Raw genomic sequence first — 19361 nt, 5'->3', positions numbered from 1 at the left:
GGGCCTGGTTCTGCCAGGACCCTTGTCTGAGACAAGTCTAGATAGCGTGTTGTCTAGTTAGTGAGTTGGTAAAGACACACGTGTGCAGATGCAACCAAAGACAACCAGTTTTTTCAGTACTTATATTATTTCTACTATGCAGTGGTAGACACTACAAAGGGAGAAAAGTCAGGGATAATCCTAGCCCATGCCGAGAACCACTCTACAAAGTGCAGGGCAGTATCCTACTACACAAGAGGAACTAGCCTGGATAGAACAAAGATATGAGAAGGTCTACGTATTCTATCTCGCAGTGCAGGTGACACTGGGACACCCTCACACACTTAGCTTCACTCAGGTAACCACGGCTGGGGCTTGTATCACCCTATTAGAATGAGAAACTTGACACTGTAGGGCAGAAGGTGCTCAGACACTAGTCTAAACATGGGTACAAGTATCTCTTACTCTTAAGTCTCAAGTATTCCTCTAAAGTTCCGGCAGAGCACAATACTACTTTGGGTTGGGACTCCCTTGACAAACTCCTCTCCTCTACGCTGCTCCACTCTACTCTAAACTCTCCAAGCACCATTATAACTACCTCTACTATATTCAGCACTTTCAAGTATCTCTGCAGCACAGACCCAGTTGAGCACTATTACTTGTACATCTATCTGCTGCCAAAGTGTTCTGTATTATTCAGAGACTGCACAGTAAAAGCTGTTCTATATTTATCACTGGGACTCAGTCATGTTTCCATCCGCACCAGCACCTATACACATTCGCCACACACCTTCGGTCATTTTTCCCCTTTCTGTGGGTGTCAGTACAGATAGTCTGGGTGGGTCAATTGCCACTCAATTGCCACTCAGGAGTATCGTGACAAGGGCCTAAGGCAACCATCCCAATCCGGCAGGTCACCAACGATTTTGGGAAGTACAGCCGGCCACAACAAAAAAGCAGCTACCAACATCACACCTGTGTGCTGGACTAGCACTTGAGTCACAACACTTACATCACTGGCTGAGCTGTGCAACACAACCGACCAACCACCACAGAAGTAATTAGTTACATCATAGCCCGGTTGTCACCGGTTGAGCACCACAAATGCAAATACTTAAGTATCCAACATGGCTATGTTGTTGAGAAGGACCCTTGTAGCAGGTCAGTAAAAGTATTGCGGTAATATGCATGGTCACAATATTTGGTCTTTATAAACTGGTGTTATTTGGTAGTATATGGTGTAATAATGCATAAAAATAGTGTAAGGCTGGGTTAACACTACGTTTTTGCAAACCCTTTTTGCAAAATTAATTTCCATTAAAAAAAAAGGCTCAAAACACATCCGTTTTAACGTACACAAAAGCGTAGTCAATCACATTTTTGTTTTGATCCGTTGTTTTTTTTATCATGGAAGTCAATGGAAAATTTTATTAAAAGGAATGCACACAAAAGCATGTGTTTTTTCATCCTTTTTTAGTAATAACGGATGAAAAGAAACTGGTTGCAAAAATGTAGTGTGAACCCAGCCTTATCTATGTATTGCAAGTTGAGATGGCTGTGCTGTGCAAAATTATGAGGGAGGGGAAGGGGATGGGAGGCCATGCCCACTTTAAGACAGCCAGGAAAAGAATCAGCCAAAAGACTACAGATATCTCAGCAAGCGCACACAATTTAGGGCTCTTTTTAAAAAGGGTAACATGTGGGCTTTTTATTTGAGTAATTTGATTTTTTGGCGACTTAAATTATAGTTACGATTTAAGCTTCTATAAAACCGCTCTTGTGCTTGCCTGTGGATAGGTGTGATGTGTGAAATGTGTTGCTATGTTGCTATTTCTGTGTCTCTGCCCACATACTATGTTGTTCTTTCTAAAATTAATGAATAAAAATTGGCTTTACTTTGTAATTTAATAATGGAAGTGGGAACATTAAAAACCTCAATAACAAAATGTGATTTTTCAAAAATAAAAATAAAAAAAATAATAGGGAAGCTGTATTTTGCAGAAAGATGTTTTAAGATACTATTGTTTGTCACATTATTGCATGAAGTTACATGATTTTCAAGTTGGTTTAAAATAATATTTTTTCTCAAGTCTAAGAGTTTTTTTGTACCAGTGAAAAGGTAGCTGTAAACTGCAAGATCCCAGTCACTTCTACCTTATATTTGCTGGAGAATCTTCAATAGAGGGAGATTTTTATTAAGTATATTGACAGTGCAAGGATAAACAATTGTGATGTGTTTTTACCATCAAGTGTCACATGTATGGAAGTAAGATGCTTTGGTCACATGAACACCAATATAAGTAGTCCCTTGTCCAGACCCTGAAATGGGTGTACCTAATATTAGGCTAAACTAGAGATGAGCAAATAGTGAAATATTCAAGTCGGTTGGATTTGATTCGAATCGAATATCGAATCCCAATATAGTCTATGGGAGAAAAATTCTTGGGACCTGGAAATCAAGATTCGACGAATCGGAGGTCACCAAGTCCAAGACATCTTTAGAAAGTGATACAAACACTGCTGGAATACATCTGGGAAAGCAGGGAAGCAGTATTGCAGGGCACGGTATTACCGGCAATTAGCAATTGCCGGCAATAATACCGCACCCTGTAATAGTTAATATTTAATTAATAAAACAAAGTTTTGTTCTAAAAAATATATTTTCATTGTTTAATTAAAACGGATCCATGCTTTTGCAATTAAATATACTGTTAATAAAAAAAAATATATAAATAAATGTGTATATTTATTTATTTACAGTATATTTAATTGCAAAAGTATGTATTCGTTTTAATTAAGCTATGGAACAACGAAAATAACTTTATTAGAACGAAAATGTGATTAATTAAATATTAACTACTACAGGAAGATGTATTATTGCCGGCAATTCCTATTGCCGGTAATACAGCTCAATGTATTAATTAATACTTTAATTAAAACAGCAAATGTTTCTTCTAATGATGCTATTTTTTTAATCACAATAGCAACATTAAAAACATCAAAAACATTTTGATTTATATGTCTGCTCAGCTGATTGGCTGAGCGGACATATAAAGAGCTGGTCCCGTCACACTGAGCTCAGTGTGCCGGGGACCGGCGAAGAGAAGACATCAAGACATCGGAGGGTGAGTAGAAAGCTCTCCCCCGCTCCCCTGCACTGCACCCATCCCAGCAAGGAAGGGGGGTCACTTAACCCCTTCCTTGCTGGTATGGGTGCAGTCTGACATCACTCTGGCCCCTAAGGGGTTAAGTGGGGACCAGATAGTTCAGTATGGCACCCAAAGGGTTAAGGGGGATGCAATGCATCCTCCCTTAACCCCTTGGGTGCCACACTAAGCAGCAATCTGTAAAGATGCTGCATACTGTTGTGCACAACACCGCTTCACAAGGATGGGTGTTGTGCTCCTGTTTGTGTGTTTTTTGTGTGTTTCTCCCTTTTGTTTTACAGATATTGGTATCCTGTGGATTATGGCGGATTTGATGGACTATGTCGATGACCAGCGATTGTTGGGATTTTTTTTTATAAAATGGTCAACAAGGGGTGTGGGGGCATTTTTTTTTTTTTTTAATAAAAAATAATTTTCACTTATGTCTTTATTTCTTTACTATATAGACTTAGTAGTGGAAGCCGTCTAATAGACAGAATCCATTACTAAGTCAGGGCCTAGTGTTAGCCGGTATAAAATGGCTAACACTAACCTCCCCATTATTACCCCAGTACCTATTGCCACCAGGGGTACTGGGAAGAGTCGGGTGCCAGTGGTCCCAGAGCATCAAAATTGGTGCTCCTGGACTGGGCGGCAGCAGGCTGGTAACATTAACCCCTTAAGGACAGAGCCTGAAATGGCCTTAAAGGGGTAGTGCAGCGGTAAAAAATGATTCACAGAATAACACACATTACAAAGTTATACAACTTTGTAATGTATGTTATGTCTGTGAATGGCCCCCTTCCACGTGTCCCCCCCCCACCCGTGTACCCGGAAGTGTAGTGCATTATACATAGCTGTCATCAGCCGCTGAGCCGCGATTGGACGAGCACAGTTATGCTCAGCCAATCGCGGCTGAGCAGCTGATGACGCAGCAGAGGGCGGCTGGCACTAGGGAAGATCGGAGATGTTCGGGCCGGCCGGCCGAAGATGACGTTTGGCACAAGATAGCGGACACGTGTCGGCACGGATCAGGTATGTATAATGCACTTCACTTCCGGGTACACGGGTGGGGGTGGTGGGACACGAGGAAGGGGGCCATTCACAGACATAACATACATTACAAAGTTGTATAACTTTGTAATGTGTGTTATTCTGTGAATAATTTTTTACCGCCGCACTACCCCTTTAAGGACAGGGACAATTGTCACTTTTGCGTTTTGCGTTTTTTCCTGCTCTCCTTCTAAAACCTATAACGCTTTAATTTTTCCACCAACCGGGCCATGTGAGGGCTTGTTTTTTTCAGGAGTAGGTGTACTTTGTAATGGCATCTTTCAATCTGCCATAAAATGAATGACGAAACCCCCAAAATATAATTTATGGGGTGAACTTGGGTCAAAAAATGCGATTCCGCAAATTTTGGGGGGCTTCCACGTTTACGTAACCCACTTTGCGGTAAAACTGGCATTTTTCCTTTATTCTATAGGTCGGTCTGAACACGGCGATATGCATGGTTACTAGGTTTTCTTACGTTTTACTATTTTTATTAGCAGTAAAACTTTTTTTTTGCAAATAGGCATATTTTAAATGGTCCTATTGTGACTCCTATAGCGCAATTATTTTTTCACCTATGGGGTCGTATGGGGTGTCATTTTTTGCATCATGATACCTAGTTTTAATTAGTAACATTTTTTCTAGATCAAATGTATTGATCGCTTTTTATAAAATTTTTTATACATAAAATGTCATTTAAAAAAAAGCAATCTCTGCATATTTTTACCGCTTTTTTTTCACGCCATTCACCGTGCGGGAAAAGTATTGTTTTATTTTTAATAGATCGGACGATTATGCACGCTACGGTGTAAAATATGTTAATTAACTTTATTACTTTTTATGTGTTTTATGTATGCAATGGGAAGGGGAGGGGTGATTTACACTTTTATTGGGGGAGGGGCTTTGGGGCACTTTTTAAAACTTTCATTTATTTATTTTTTTACACTTTTATAGTTCCCTTAGGGAACTATCACTTACATATATTGTATCTGTAACACTGATCCCTACTATGCCATAGCATTGCAGGGATCAGTGTTATCTGTGATCTTTTGATTCAGCTTGCCTGTGGCAGGCTGAATCAGAGGACCGATCCAGTGACTGCACGGAGGTAAGGAGAAGACCTCCGGCAGTCAGGAAAAGCGATCCCGATCGTTAAGTGACCGGTCACTTATACTTAGACACCGCGACCGCGGCGTTTAAGGGGTTAATGGTGGTCGGCCGCGCAATCCCGGTGGCCCGCTATTGAGGGTGAGGGCCTGGCTGCAGATAGCAGCCGGTCCTCACCTGGTATGGGGCGGGCTCAGCTCGTGAGCCCACTCCATAGCCCGGGACCGCGCCGGGGTGTACATTTAAGTCTTCCTCCGCTAATAACGATCCCTTTAATACTGCTTCCCTGCTTTCCCAGGGAGCATAAACTTTATTAAAACAGCTAAAAAATTGTTCAGCTGTTTTAGTAAAGTTAATTTAGATTCGAATATTCGATCACATATTCGATCGAACTCGAATCTTTCGAAAAGTGCAGTATTTGATCGAATAGCTATTCGATCGAATACTATTCGCTCATCTGTAGTCTAAACCAGTCGGCCTTATACCGACCATTTAGTAAGCTATTTAGTTGTAAGTTTTCTCAATATCTATATAACAGTATAGCAAATAGGGAGATATGCCATGACGAGTTCCAGCTCTTGAAGATGCCTCTGAGCTCAACCTGACTGTCCAGATTTTTCCTCCATCCTCTTCAAGATTCCTGCTTTCCAAGTTAAGTCACGTGTTCCAAAAATATTTGTGAGAAGTTTAGTCTACAAGCAGAGACCTTGTCTCTGAGAGAGCCGACTCCACCACTTACCTCAACTAAAGGGCCCCCCTAGCATTTACCGTTCCTTAGTAGGCCTCAGGATGGAGACAGTGTTGGTGATCATGCTCCTGCATTCGTCCCTCCAGGTATCATATGACAGATCTGCAGAGCTATGAGTACAAAGGTTTCTTCTTACCCACAGTCAGTCAAAGTTCTTTTTCAGTAGATCCATAACCCATATGAACCAAACCAATTTTAACAGCCTTAGAGCCCACGTTTCCAGTAAATCTACTCACATTTACTGGAATCTTACTGAATCTTAAAGGGATAGTGACCAAATATTTTTACATTCAGACGTTAAAGCTGTATCTATCTTGTGCTATACGAGACTGTATGATTATTGGATTTTTCTACTAGAATCATAAAGTAAAGTTTCACAAAATCTTACTGTCAGATGTCAGTCGCCTGCTCTTTGTATCTTTTTTTCTAAAACCATATATTGAGAAAGAAGTGTGTGGCACATTAGGGGCACTGTGCTAGCATTGTCACCCTGCAATGTGCAACCAGCTAGCCCTGCACTATAACATCTGTTGCATCCTCTTGTCACCACCACAAAGATTTCTTTGAAAGAGTAGAGGAAACCAAAATATCCAAAGGAAATCCACACAACCACAGGGAGAATATACAAAAATATAGATACAGGGGGAGATTTATCAAACATGGTGTAAAGTAGAATTGGCTCAGTTGCCCCTAGCAACCAACCAGATTCCACCTTTCATTTTTCAAAGAATCCGCAAGGAATGAAAAGTGGAATCTGATTGGTTGCTAGGGGCGACTGAACCTTTCACTTTACACCATGTTGGATAAATGTCCCCCAAAGTGTTTTTATTCACCCAAATGTGCAAGTCAAGGGTTGAGAGAGCAACCGAAATACATGTGGAATAAGGAGTGTCACTACCACTGTACCAGCCATACTGGCCACTACGGGGCTTGCGGCATCAGGGGGCCCCATTGCCCGCTTGTGCATTACACTGGGCCCACTGAGCTGTCATCATTGGCAATACCTGGTGGCCGGCCTCCCAGGTTCTGCAAATGTTCATTTAACTGCAAACACTCCTTACCAGCACTTGCTGTTATATAGTCATGACTACACTTGAAGGCTTAGTAGTCAGTCAGGGTGGCGGGAGGGGGGGGGGCAATAAAAAGTTTGCTATGGGCCCAGACATTTCTAGTTTTCTAGTTACGCCCCTGCATGAAATCCATGGGTCAAGATCTTTTTCTACATTATTATGAAGTCATCTCCACCTACCTGATGACTCCACCTTTGATCATGTTCAGTGGAAGGAACAGTGAAAAAATACTGAATGTCACACAGGTCACACAGGAAGTAAGGGATCAGGTCGTGTGACTGAGCCTGAGAACACAAGAAGAGCTAGAAATAAATATTGACAGTGTATACAGAACACACGACACCCACAAAAGTCACTGCAATGCTAATTTATTAAAAAGTCCCAGACAACCCCTTTAACCCTTCCATTTCCAGCCTTACCAGGAAGAAATAGTTTTAATATAAAAAACACAAAAAACAGTAACTAAAACACGTTTATAACAAATATAGGCTGAATGCTACCCAACCACACAGAAATTCCAATGGGACACTGCACATGGTAGCATGACTCCATTGGGACGACACCACTCTACCACAACCCAACCTTCATCTGGGAATCTTCGAATGCCTTTTTTTTAAAGGTTATTGTTGTTTTTGTTTTGTTATTAGAATTTGTATAAATAATGAATTTGATAAAACATTTAGCAAAGTGTTTGAGAAATACTTATATTGTTGTTTGAAGCTATTCTAATTGCTAAGGTATCGGATTAGTCTTCAAATCAAATATAAATGGAGACCTACAGTATGTAGACTCTTTAGAGATTGAAGGGGCGGAGGGAGATGTCTATAGCATACCTGTCACATTGTTTCTGCCGTAACCAGTGGTAGGTGGTACATATTATATAATGTCTGGTTCTTTAACCATCCCATCATCTCATCACTCATTATTTATTCTATCACATTCAAAGATCTGCTCCTGTAACATAGAAGTTGCAGATAATTCATCTCCTAAAATAGAACAAGAGCTATAGCAATATACCTGTCTTTCTTTTCTTCTTATATAATAGTTCCTCTTCCAGTACTTACAAAAGAAATGTCTAAATACAAAGTATGCATTGTACACTAGAGATTCGTGTTTTCTGTTTTAACCTTAGAAAACCCAGGACCATTACCATTCTAAAACCTGCCTACGGACAAACATAAAACAAGAAGTTCAAAAGCGAAGAAAAACTTAATAGTGCCAGTTTTGCCACTTGCGGTACACAAGTTGCACACATCTCAGGAATGAATGCAAAGCACAGCAATTTACCAAGAAAGAGAATGGCTAAGGTTGTAAGCAAAGGTATATTGTTCTTTCACATAGACGTTCAGCCTAATGTAGAAACGGGTGTTTAAGGAACAGATTGGTTTCTTTTTCTAATTCTTTTTTTTTTGTAGGTTTCTTTTTCTAATTCTTTTTTTTTTGCAGGTTACTATTTAGGAAAAGTGCAGAAAGAAACTACATCCAGTCCCAGTACAAAGGCATCTTTTTACTTACAGAAAAAATAAGAAATGACTCACTGTAAGCAGGAACACGGGGAGGCAAAGTAGCCGGAAGAATTTGCCGCAAGGCCGGAGTTGTGATAAGGTGAAAGGTTATTATGAGAAATGAGAGAAACAGATCACTGATCTCAGGGAGACCAGCCAAAGAGAACACTGACAGTCGCTCAATGCAGTGAAATCCTAGGTGTATTGCTCCCTGGGAAACATGAATATGCAAAAAAAGAGCCCATTGAGCCTCATTTAAGAGTCTTCAAACACAGGACTAGCCAGATATCACTCCGGGATGGACCCAGCCAAGGGATGGCTTCTGTAAGGAAACCACCAACACCACTATATTAAGTGTCCCTATAAGTCAATGTAATGACAAGAGAAAAACCAAGGCCAGGTATCCATCCACAGACAGCTGTTTCGTGGTGTTGCCCCTCATTAGTGTGGAGCAGGATTCTGGCTAGGTGGGAGGAATGCCTAGTAGAGTCATTAGATGATTGGCTAAAAATTTTAAGGGACTACTAAAGAGACTCCATCAGCCCCAATTATAGAGCAATATGGTTTGTATTCTTAATTAGACATACTGTATGTTACTCCAAATATACTGCACAAAATGAGCTACTGTAAGAGGGATAATTCTTCAGATGCAGCTGACGGGAAATTTGATAGATATGCTCTGGCAATGCTCCAAGCCAGACAGATATTGGGTAAACATTTTGGAGGCAATTTTAATAGTTTTCAAACCAGATTTGTAATTAATAGTTTCATTCAAAGACAGTTAGCAGAGGCACTCACCGATTGTAGCAAAAAAGTAAATTTCTTTATCCCATAATCAGGCAACACACGAGTAGAACAGGCTACAGCTGTTTCGCTCATCACATCGGTAAGACGGTAATATTATCGGTAATAATATTATCGGTAATAATTATCTTTTATTCTGCAGCGCTGTGTCAAAGTGGTATGGCCTAGAGTGTTTGTGCCCCAGGTCTGTGACAGTTCTTTTTTCTTCCTCCCCACCCTCCTCATCATTAGGAACACTCCCAGGCATTATTTCTATATATCACTCGTCTAAACTGCACATGTGTCTCTACAGCCCAGGTGCAGTTTAAAAAAAGTGATTAATAGGAAAAATCCTGCCAGGAGGTATTCCACATGATGATTGGCCAAGTCAGGTCACCATTGTGGCTCATGATTGGCTTAGCTGGCATTTTCTTTGATGAGATACGGCCAGAAAGGGAGGCTTGTTACAGCTGGAATGGCAGCAACAGGGCAGATGTGTATAACTTATTTTATTTTTTATCCAGCCTGATTCCTTTAACCCCTTAAGGACCGGGCCAATTGTCACTTTTGCATTTTCTTTTTTCCTCCCCCCCTTCTAAGACCCATAACTCTTTCATTTTTCCACCTACAGGGCAATGTGAGGGCTTGTTTTTTTAAAGGGGCAGATGCACTTTGTAATGGCATCTTTCAATCTGCCATAAAATGAATGATGGAACCCCCAAAATATCATTTATGGGTGAATTTGGGTCAAAAAATGCGATTCAGCAAATTGAGGGGGGCTTCCATGTTTACATAATGCACTCTACGGTAAAACTGGCATTTTTTCTTTATTTAATAGGTCGGTCTGAACACGATATGCAGCGATATGCATTACTATTTTTATTAGCAGAAAAACTTTTTTTCGCAAATAGGCATATTTAAAATGGCCCTATTGTGACTCTTAAAATGATCCTATTGTGAGCGCTTTTATTTTTTCACCTAAGGGGTCGTATTGCGTCATGATCTCTAGTTTTTATTAGTAACATAGTAACATAGTTTTCTAGAAAAAACACATTGATTGCTTTTTATTTTTTAGACATAAAATGTCAAAAAAAAAAAAGCAATCTCTGCCTTTTTTACCACCTTTTGTTCATGACATTCACCTTGTGGGAACAGTATTGTTTTATTGAAATAGATTGGATGATTACGCACGCTACAATATATAATATGTTAATTTACTTTATTATTTTTATGTGTTTTATGTATAAAATGGGAAGGGGGGGTGATTTTCACTTTTATTGGGGGAGGGGCTTTGGGGCACTTTGTAAAAAATGTATTTATTTATTTATTTATTTACACTTTAATAGTTCTGTATTATAATAGAACTATCACTTACATACATTGGATCAGTAACACTGATCCCTGCTATGCCATAGCATAGCAGGGATCAGTGTTATCTGCGATCTTCTGATAGAGCCTACCTGTGGCCTCTGGCAGACAAGAAGATCAGAATGCACAGAGGTAAGCAGCAGACCTCCTGCAATCAGGACCCCCGAAGACACGCTGCGGGGGTCACGATCGCTAAGTGACCAGAGAGGCTCCGGTCACTTATACTTAAACGCCGCGGCGATCGCGGTGTTTAAGGGGTTAATAGCAGGCGGCCTGCCATTGGGGTGAGGACCTGGCTGCAGATAGCAGCCGGTCCTCACCAGCTATGGGGTGAACTCATCTCGTGAGCCCGCTCCATAGCCCGGGACCCCGGCAGGGCGTACACTTACGCCCTCCTGCGTTAAGGCACAGGCAGTGGGGGTGTAAATGTAAGCCCGTTGTATCCGGGTTAAAAAAAAATTCCTAGCTCCGGACAATAACTTCAAATATTGTACATAAGAAGCCTATGGTGGCCAATAAGTGTGCATTCAAATCTAGCAAACCGTTCCCACCGTAAACACATACCCTCACCTATCCAACCATTACAGCACAAGATGAGCTGACACCTGTTGAATCTCCATAGTGTATTATCCCGAGTATATGCCACAAGTTGAGATTTATAATTTATCAGGAAAACACAGATACACGACACTCCAACCAATGAAATATTTCTCAGCGATCGCTGTGTAACAGGGAAATAATGACATAGTTATATTCTATTCTAATGTCAAAGACAAGCCGAGCATACGCCGCTTAACTTCTTTAAACAGTTACCATGGAAATGCATTTGCTGGATCTGATATCAGACCATGAGGTAATGACAGAAACAGCGCTTAGTTGTATTGACAATTAAAAACACACATCTGCAAAGAGGTAACAAACAACTAATGATACAATCCTGTTTATCTTCATTTATCTGGAAGAATTCTAAACAAAAACAGTCTAATTGGGCAAGACGAGTCAGGGGGATCAACCAGCAAAAAGAAACAGTCGTCTCCACCAAGATTACATTCATTATCGATGGCAAAAAAAATTACTTTTTATTATAAGACTATGTTCACACATAGTATTTTCCGTCAGTTTTTTGGCCAACCAAAATCAGGACAAAATTATAATGAAAAAATTTGCACAGATTCTGTATTTTCAACCCACTCCTGATTTTGGTTGAAAAAAAAATACTACTATGTGTGAACATGTGTATAAAATGATTAATAATACAATGCAAATTCAAGTAGTCTGTAAAGTGCAAATATATTAATATATCTATCCATATCTCTCTTTATGTATTCCACTGCAAACAATGTTTAACCCCTTCCATTAATGATTTCACGTCTATATAGTATAATTGTCAATGTGTAAGGCACAGATGAAGGAACATATATAGACGGCGTATTATTATATAGCCACAGATTGCCGTATTGTCATGTAAATATCTAAACGACTGCAGCATTTACAACGATTTAAGTAAAAACGACTGACCGTAAATTATTAAAATTGATATTTTAGTAGAATCGCTCACCGCTGGCCTACATGACATAGAGTTAATCTACTTGCTGTCAAGGCAACTGCAATACACTATGTCTAGCACATCAAGTGTTAAAGGGTTATATAGTGACCAGACCCGACATTAAGTTTATCTTCCATTTCGAACGATATGAGAAAAATCAAGGTCTACGAGACAAGTAACAGATATTGCAACAAGCACAGTATTCTTCTAACAATGCACTTACTGATTCCAGTGTGTGTCTGGCTGAACGCTGTAGCCACCAGCCCCGGGAGCAGAGTTTCTCTTAACGCAGATGGCAGAGTCATCATATTTCATACATTTACCAATACCAAGTAGAAATAATCTTGCTTGTCTGTCCAGAAAGAGTTGCCGCTGGTCAGTAGTCACAGACTAAGGTATAAAAGACACTTCAGAAAGAGCGATCCGGTAACAGAATGAAATGAATCTGCTGCTCTCCGTTCCTCCGGCTCACACTGGATGAAGACATTCGGAGATTTCAAAACCAACCAACCAGAAAGCCCAGATGCTTTTAACACGTAGTTTACCTATTCAAGCATCTTGCTAGGTAACTGACTGACTGCTGGCTCCCCTAAGCAGCACCAGATTCATAATCTTGCCCTGTTGAAGTATGATAATAGCCATTTTTATTTTGCATTTCTATGACTTTCACTGGATCAATTAACCTGCAACGCTCTAATTAACATTGCCGTTAGCGGCCGATTGTGGTGGGGATCGTGCTTTGTCACATATGCCTGCCTCATTGTATCCGAAGAACAAGACGAGATTAGTCCATTATAGGCTAGTGAATGCAAAGATGTAGCAGAGCTGAAACTGCTAGGGCTTCGAGATGAAATAAAAAAAATAAAAACTAACTGGATTTAAAAGGGGAACTCATGTGAATTATTTTTCTTTCTGGTATCAGAAAGCTACATAGATTTGTAGTTCACTTCTACTTTAAAATCTGCAGCCTTCCAGTACTTATCAGCTGCTGTATATCCTGAAGAAAGTGGTGTATTCTTTCCAGTGTGACACAGTGCTCTCTGTTGCTACCTCTGTCCATGACAGGAACTGTCCAGAGCAGTAGCAAATACACATAGAAACCTCTCCTGCTCTGGACAATTCCTGTAACAAACAGAGGTGGCAGCAGAGAGCACTGTGTCAGGCTGAAAAAAATACACCACTTACAGAAGCTGATAAGTAGTGGAAGGCTTGAAATTTTTAAATTGAAGTAAATTACAAATCTGTATAACTTTCTGACACCAGCTCATTTGAAAGAAAAATATTCCCCTTAGGGTATGTTCACTCTGAGTAAATCAAGCGTAATTCCGGAATCCCGCCTGCCTCAGTGTGACACTGCTTCTCTATGGGAGAGCGTGCACTCCTCCGCTGCTGCCGCTCAAAGATGTGGCATGTCACTTATTCGAGCAGAGAGCGGCAGCAGCAGAGGAGCACGCGCTCTCCCATAGACAAGCTATGGCACACTAAGGCAGGCGGTATTCCACAGCAGAGAGTACCGGCCTGGATGATCTTTTCAGGGTCACGGAACGGCCGGTCTCTTATGCTGTGGAAACATAGCCTAAATCAGTAGCAAATCCCCATAGAAAACCTTTCCTGCTCTGGACAGTTCCTGATATGGACAGAGGTGTCACCAGAGAGCACTGTTTCAAACTGAAAAGAATACACCATTTCCTGCAGGACATGCAGCAGCTGATAAGTACTGGAGAGTGTAGATTTTTAAATAAAAGTAATTTACAAATCTAGATAACTTTCTGGCATCAGTTGATTTGAGAAAAAAAATGTCATGTGCTGGGAAGACAGACTTCACTTTCCTCCCCCCAGTTTGGGAAAAAATAGAATATATCTTCCAGAAGAATACAGTGGGGCTGTCCATTCTATTTCCTCCACAGATATTCTTTGGAGTTGGGCACCACAGGTGATGAAGCTGGACCATCAGCATGTCCATAAATTCTGCAGATGGATAGAGTGAGGCTGGGTGCAGCTGAGTGTGCTGTAAGGGCGTGTTCACTACGGAATCCATGTGGATAACCTCCATCAGATTCCGTGCGCGCTCCTGCTTGAACATCTGGCCGTCCCATAGGCTTCATTCTATGTTCAAGCAGATTCCGAATTGACATGTTAACTCTTTTTTGGGCAGATGCGGCGGAATCTGCCTGAATAGAATGGAGCCGATGGGACGGCCAGATTTTCAAGTGGGAGTGCGGGAGGGGGGGGGGGGGGGGGGGGAGCGCATAGGATCCGCCGGAGGAGCTGTATACCTGACCATGGTAAAGACTGGACCTTATACAATGTTATTGTGTTCGTGTCATTGCAACTAGTCAAAATGTATAGACAGGGCCGCCTTCTGTTTAGTTATTGCTGGACAAGTTTATTTTGTGTTATGCCTGAAGCTGAGGCTGTTTGTTTATTTGTTTGTACTAGATAATAAATGCAGGCACAGCCTGTACTTGGACTTTACTCATTTCTGGAGAGGGTTAAAAGCACAAAAAGGCTATGTTCACACACCGTCAAAATGATGGCCGTTTCTATTGGATAGATGCTATTTAATGGAAAATAGTTGCTGTTTTTTTAACCCTTAGACGACCCAGGGCGTATAGTTACGCCATGGCAGTCTGTCCCCAGACGACCTAGGGCATAACTGTACGTCCTGGGTGGTTCTCCCGCTATGAAGCGTGCTCCGGAGCGGAGCGCTCTTCATAGCAGGTGGGGGCCGGGACCTCACCGGTAATGACACGCTGCAGCGATCGCGCTGCCGCTTGTCATTAACCCCTTAAACACCGCGATCGCGGCGTTTAAGTGTAAGTGACAGGGGGAGTCCCCTGTCACTTACCGATGTCACACTGCGGGGGTCCCGATCGGTAAAACGGACTGCCGGAGGTCTCTCACCTTCCTCCGTGCGGTCCGATCGGCGATCTGCTGCACTGAGCCTGCACAGGCAGGCTCAATGAGCAGATCGCCGATAACACTGATCAATGCTATGCCTATGGCATAGCAATGATCAGTGTGTGTAATCACACTAGTGTATGTAAAAGTCCCCCAAAGGGACTTCAAATGTGTAAAAAAAAAAAAAAGTTAAAAACACTAACACTACCCCAAAACCCCTCCCCCAATAAAAGTTGAAATCACCCCCCTTTCCCATTATATAAATAAAACATATAAAAATAAATAAACAAATAAACATATAATATACCGTAGCGTGCGTAATTGTCCAATCTATTAAAATATAACAAGCGTTATTGCGAATGGAGAATGGCATACACGAAAATAGGGGGAAAAGTGCGTGAATTACCGATTTAATGTTACATTATATATAAAAAAAAATTTATAAAAAGTGATCAAAACGTCCGATCTTCACAAATATGGTATTAATAAAAACTAGAGATCATGGCGGAAAAAATGGCACCCCATACAGCCCCGTAGGTGAAAAAATAAAACCGTTATAAGCATCACAATAGGGCTATTTTATTTATAATTAATTGCCAAAAAAAAGAATTTCATTTAAAAAAAATATATAACATTAGAAAATCTGTGTAACCTGCATATGGTTGTGTTCGGACTGACCTATAGAATAATAGTATCATGTCGCTTTTACCATATAGTGCATTAGGTAGACACAGGAACCCCCCAAACGTTACCATATTGCATTCTTTTTTACAATTTCACCTATTTATATCTTCATAAATAATATATTTGGGATTCCCTCATACATGTTGTGGTAAAATGAATGAATGAATTACAAAGTACAACTATTCCTGTAAAAAACAAGCACTTTTACATGGCCTGTACATAGAAAACTGAGAGTGCTGGAGCTCTTAGAAGGGGAGGAGGGAAAAACTAAAACACTAAGATCAAAATTTGCGCGGTCCACTGGGTCATTTTGGGCCTGGTCCTCAAAGGGTTAATACAGACGTTATTTGCCATTACATGATGCCTGTCCACTAAATTTCAATTGTGTGTAAACATAGCATTTCTGTGTTTTCAACTCACTCCTGGTTTTGGTTGAAAAACACTGAGCAAAAATAGTGTGTGTGAGCAAAGCCTTAAAAAATAATACAATAATGAGAAGAAGAAAAAAGAATTTAGACCTATATTTCATTTCCATCAGGGGATTTGAACCAAAGAAAGAACTGCTGGTCATCTCTACACAGATGATTTACCCTTAGACCATAGCTCCAACACTTTTGGGCTCAGAGATTCAAATATATCTGAGTGTTTCTTTCAGACATAAACTGCCTACAGAGGACTGATCTGCAATCAGAGACACTGGTTGACAGCTGAGCGAGCAGGAAGCCGGGCAGCATTGATTATTCATGAAGAGGAGGGAGGAGGAAGGAGTGGTGAGGCATGCCAGACTGTGGCACAAACCCAGAGCCACAACTCCTCTTAAAATGCACAACTACTCCAAACAGATGAAGTATAAAAAACTACTTTGGTAAAATAATAAAAACATATATAAAAGGCTCAGCATTAAACTTTTCTAGACCGGACCAGTCTCTCCATCAGATGCATCTTGTTATGGCCCTGGCATGGGTTTGCAGGAAGGCTGAACACTGGTTCCCTTCTTGAGTATACGCAAGGAGAGTTGTGCCTCGATCTTGCAAAACTCAGCCAGGTGAGAGGGGACTCTATTTTACTCCATTACTGGAATTCTATCCATCCTATTGCATCTGGTCCTGCACAAAGAGCGCTGCCTTTGTTCTCTTTTACTCTAACAACTCCTTTGACACTTCTTTACTGTAGGAGAGCCGAATCGTGCATAAGACAAATTGCCAAAAGTTACCATGCTCACTAGCACAGCTACAGCACCTCAGGTAGGGCACGGCTGCTGACAGATTCCCTTTAAGGGCAATACTGTCTAGTACCAGACTAGAATTAAATGAAATTATATGATTAGAAAAGTTTCTTCAATTGTAACATACACATTTATACTATTCTGGAGCAAAGGGCAATTGCATAACTATTATTTATGATAACAATGATTAAAATTTTCATAAATGTTAATAGCTAGAGAAATGTAGTCCTTTATGGTGTGTGTAGCATGAGAAATATTTCTAGTCTTTACAGTAAAACAAAGGAGCTTCAGATCAGCGGCACAGTGGTCATGCAGCCATTTGTTACCAACATGTTCTGCTGCTTCTAATTTTATCAGCACCACTTACGAATGCAGCAATTACAATGAAATAGGAGGGTTTTTTTTCTGTTGCTTTTAGGATCAGGAGCAGTACTCCAATCAAGTTCTATTATAGGGTTCTCCACAACCGCTCTGTGGATGTAGGCACATTACTTTTCACATTTCACATACCTCCACTGTGAAGCTAAATGCAACCTTTGTCCACCTGTGAACTGACAGACATGAATTAGCCATAGTGGTCCACTGCAGAAGAAAAGTCTAGAATGTTTCTAATTAGGTTTCCTACTGGCTCTATTCTTCGGCACAGGTTGCCTTAAAATCGACCCTGTCAAATCAAAAGAAAATCAGCCAATGAAGTTAAAAGGCAAGATAAACTTAAAAGTCCATTTGTAAACAGTGACAATTTGATAAATGTTCAGTATGGAAGTTATAGAGAGGATAAGGAGCAAGTGTGGGAGAAGGAATGGAAACAATTGCGTTGGATCTACAGTTAGGCTATGTTCACATAACGTATTTTTTCGTATTTCTACGGCTGTTGTTGCAATGAGAAAATACGTTGGCCGGGTGTCTATGGGATCCTGGCCGGAGCGTATACACGTAGCATACGCTCCGGCCGGGACCGCTAGCGGCGCCGCAAACAACTAACATGTCAGTTTTCTGCGGCCGCTATTCAGTGAATAGCAGCCGTCGAAAACCATGTCAGTGCACACTATGAAGCAAGCTTCATAGCGTGCAGTGGGGAGTTCTGATGTGGGCACACATGGATGCGCCCGCATCAGAACTCTGCGGGCCAAAAGATCATCCATCCGGTACTGCAGTACCGGACGGGGATGATCTTTTCAGAGACCGGCCGCTCTCTTACACCATGTAAACATGGCCTTATGGTGCGTTAACACTGAGGAATCTGTGTGGATTCCACCGCATACGTCTGCTCAATATCCGCCCGTCCCATAGGCTCCATTGTATGGTCAGGCGGATTTAGCTGTCTACCCAAAAAATGTACATGTCAATTCTTTGGGCGGATGGCGGAATCTGCCCGAGCATTGAATAGAGTCTATGGCATGGGTGGAGAGTTAACGGGCAACGAGCAACGGAGTCTGCGGGAACCTCTCCGCGTGGATTCCTCAGTGTGAACGCACCCTAAGAGGAGCAGGAAGCAAACGCTATAAGCTCTCTTTATGTATTTTTCAGGGGATAACCAAATTTGTTGACGCCCAAATTTGCCTGCCGCTTCACTCCAGGTGTCTGGAAAAGCTGTATTTAGTCCTGGGAAACTTCTCCTAGATCCAGCTTTTCCAAGCAACCGGAGCAGAGCAGCATGGAGTTCAAAGACAGCAGGCTGATAAGCCGACTGCCGAGCTAAGGAAGCGCTTCGCTTCTTTAGGCCATGTTCACATTGTATAAGAACATGTGTCTGAAATGTTTACCCAGTCAACACTGCAATATTGGCCGGATGAACATCACTTGATTTTAATCGGAATGCGGGCACATTCGGGTATGCCAGCACTCCAATTTTACTATAGACCACAGTGTAAAGTACGGTCAGGAGCTGTACTTTACACTGTGAGCACAGCCTATTTTGTACATAATAGACATGCCAATTATTTTGTGCGTGTGTTCCATACACTTTAATGTAGTCGATTGTTACCAATAAACAACGGCCGTTGTTTTTTGCTAAATACAGTGTGTGAACTTGGCCTTAAGGCTCTGTTCCCACACAGTATATTTATTTGCTTAGTATTTTGGTCAGTATTTTGCAACCAAAAACACAGAAAGTCTCTGTTCACACACTGTTGAAATTTAAAGCGACTCTGTACACAATCTGACCCCCCAAACCACTTGTACCTTCAGATAGCTGCTTTTATTCCAAGATCTGTCCGGCGGTCCGTTCAGCAGGTGATGCAGTT

The 19361-nt window shown here is 41.2% G+C and overlaps 1 protein-coding gene across 1 annotated transcript in view; it reads right to left on the bottom strand.

The window, feature by feature from the left end:
• The window catches only part of ARHGAP24 (Rho GTPase activating protein 24), a 536725-nt gene that overhangs the window by 506129 nt on the left and 11235 nt on the right, over nucleotides 1-19361 (bottom strand). The window contains exon 2 of the mRNA XM_069978214.1: nucleotides 17626-17779. The gene's annotated coding sequence lies outside the window, so the exon portion shown is untranslated. The remainder of the gene's footprint in view (nucleotides 1-17625; nucleotides 17780-19361) is intronic.

This window comes from Dendropsophus ebraccatus, chromosome 7 (assembly GCF_027789765.1).
Source record: "Dendropsophus ebraccatus isolate aDenEbr1 chromosome 7, aDenEbr1.pat, whole genome shotgun sequence".
Taxonomy (NCBI): Eukaryota; Metazoa; Chordata; class Amphibia; order Anura; family Hylidae; genus Dendropsophus; species Dendropsophus ebraccatus.
This window is presented reverse-complemented; position numbering and strand designations above follow the sequence as displayed.